Source organism: Arachis ipaensis, chromosome B6 (assembly GCF_059453495.1).
Source record: "Arachis ipaensis isolate K30076 ecotype BB chromosome B6, ASM5945349v1, whole genome shotgun sequence".
NCBI lineage: Eukaryota > Viridiplantae > Streptophyta > Magnoliopsida > Fabales > Fabaceae > Arachis > Arachis ipaensis.
The window spans coordinates 14,606,024-14,609,055 of record NC_142441.1 but is presented as its reverse complement, the minus strand read 5'-3'; the positions used below and the strand labels follow the sequence as shown (position 1 = coordinate 14,609,055).

Below are 3,032 nucleotides of genomic sequence, written 5' to 3'. Positions count from 1 at the left end.
ATTCTCCTAAATCTTTGTGAATATTACCGTTGATTTTAGTGGCCATCTCTTGTGAACTTCGTACTTCTTTGATCCAACATAAACTTATTTTGACTTCATACACCATCTTTTCTTTTATTGTTCTATCGAAGTTTCTTGATTCAGATTTTCTTACTAAGATGCGATTGATTCTCTTTTTGGCATGCTTCACTGTTTTTGTATATCCTTGTTTAGTTGCGATCCTACGCATCTCCCCGAATTCTTGCGAACACCATCGTGATGTTTGCTCCTTTCTGCCTAAGTTTAGAATCCTTTTAAGCAAACTCGTGTTTGTTTCAATGTCACGTGCGATTCTCAGATATAGCAAGCGATACGTTAGTTCTTTAGGACACAGCTACCGATGCGGAAGTTCAGAAAGTTGAAATTCGAACACTTGACATAAGACTGGTTGCTACCATGGATATGTACTACAGAACCAAGATTGTATTTAGAAAAGATTGACGAACGACGTGAAGAGGGCTATGTATATCTAAGTTTTCAAGGGAACGAGAGTAGGGAAACGCCAATGACATCATTTTATCAGGATCCTATCTTGTAACTTTTGCACCTCATTATGCTCATTTCTCATGTTCGGTAAAGTGCTAAAAGCATGTAAAGTTTTGAAGATTATATCAATTTTCGAGGACGAAAATTTTTATAAGGATGGTAGAATGTAAAATCCCTACAATACCCCTTGTTCCTCTTTTTTCAAACCAAACCCTAACCCTCTTCTAACACACTCACTCATCTCTCACTACCGCACACACTCTCACTCCCCTCACACCCTCTTCCTCACAGCACGCACACCCAGACTCTGACGGAAAAAAGAAAGAAAGAAAAAGGAAAGAGAGAAAAGGGGAGACTGCCAGAAGAGAATGGAGGAGGAAGGCGGGAGCTGTCCACGCCGAGCCAACATGCGAGGAGAGAGAGAGAGTCGCACCTCATCACCGCCGACTTGGAGCATGCCGTTCGTGTCCCGTCGCGTCGCCGCCAGCCGCGTCCAGCTCGCTGCAGTTGCGTCGCCATCAGAGGCCAGAACCTAGAAAGGTGCGTCCGAGAGGAGGGACGAGTGCGAGAGAGGAGACACAGAAGAAGGACTGCCACCGTTCTGCCTCGCCGCCGTCGAACTGCTACAGCCGCCGCGCCTTGTCTCCGTCGCCGCTAAGCTTCAACCGCCGCCATCTCTGTTGGGGGTCACCGTCATTGCTGAATGAAGAGGGAGAGTTTGAGTCGGCCAGTGAAGGGAGGAAGAAAGAGTCGCGATGGAGGAGCCGTTCACCATCGTCGCGTCTGCTATTGCCATCAACGGAGCTCGTCGTCAGGGGAGCATCACCGACGTCACTACTAATGAACCGTCTCCATCCCTGTTGTGATCTTGCTCAGCCCTACACCCCCTTCATTCTTGTCTCTAAATCAGCACAATTTTTCCCCTGTTCTGACTCCATGTATGAAACTATAACGCTTCCACCTTTACTCTGCTATATTTTCTTCTTTTCTCACATGCTCTGGTTTTAATTGCGATAATATATCTCTGTTTTAGTACTATCGCCCTACTTTTGTTGCGTTTCTGCTGGAAATTATCTTGAGTACTGGTATTAGTGCTATCATGGAACGGTTGGAGCTGTTGATGTTATGATTTCATCTGCGATGTAGCCGTGGAAGTTGCTGCCACCGTCTCGATCCAAATTCTGTGCTCATCTATTTCATTTTACTTCAATCCTCCTCACCTTGGATTCTGGCACTCCGGGTTCGATATCTTCGGTCCCTTAGGACCATGTTGTGAGTAGGCTTTACATTTATAATGGTTTGATTTTACATCTATAATTATTTTGATATACAGAACTTTAAACTTAGTTATACTCACAAAAATTATTATCAAATGATTTTAAATTGGTTTTACTAATTGATTTATTAGAACTAAATATTTATCCTTGTGAAGCTCATTTTAATATGCACATGAGACTATATATTTTTATGAGACTATATGTATGTTTGAAAATAAAAGTTTATATTATCTTAAAACATTTGGTTTTATTTGAATATGTATTTTTGAAGTATTGAAATTGGGTTGGTACTCACTTATTTTGGAATTGTGAATATGTTTGAAATGCCTTAAGATTGAGAAAATATGATTGAATATGATTCGGATGAGAAAATATTATCTGATTTGATTTGATTCGATACCTTATATATTTGAAAGATCAAAGATTTGTTGTATTTGAAATTATATGTTTTGAATTGGTTTGGGAGACTCGTATTAGAAAACCGTAGTTAACGGCGGTTATGACGTTAACCTAGATGCATCTGGCTCAGACCTCAGCTAGCAGGGGCGTTGCTAGCCTAACGTGTAGGCCACACGTTAGATCTGTTATTCCGTACGGACACACGAGAGGAAAGGGCTACCCTTAGAGGTGGAGCCGCCTAAGTGTGGACTATTTGATTTTATTTCTGTATGAGAACTCCCTTATTGATTCACATATTCATATAAATTATTATTTTCTAACTAAAATTATTTTTATGATAATGTTTATATGGTCTCATGTGGATTATAGATGTATTGTCTAGTCACTGGGTTGCAAAACTCATTCCGTTTTTCTAAAAATATTTTTCAGGAACAAATACTTGAATGTGTGAGCCTTCTATTCAAGAGTAATGATCTGCAATTGGTACTTCATTTTTGTTGAGTTCTTAGACGTCATATGCTCCATATGTCACAGGCAGGATCCATCCATATCTATTTATTTTACCTTTTATTAAAAATATGAAATTATTCATTTTGGAAACTGTAAATTTCTTTAAAATATTTGTAACTTTCTTATTTAATTTATATTTGAGTCTGATAGGCTTGCTAGGGAACTGTTTCCCTGAGCGTCGGTCATGGTTCATTTTGGGCTGTGACAAAGTGGTATCAGAGCTTAGGTTTAGTCTGTGTAATATGGAGCAAGTGTCCTATGATAGGATCACAATTGTATAAATAGAAGCGCGCCTATTTGTACAAATTGTGGCACTATCAA

General features: G+C 39.8%; 1 pseudogene; it reads left to right on the top strand.

The window, feature by feature from the left end:
* The first annotated feature begins 435 nt into the window (after positions 1–435).
* Positions 436–2,733, top strand: LOC148554683 (uncharacterized; annotated as a pseudogene).
* Positions 2,734–3,032: the final 299 nt, after the last annotated feature.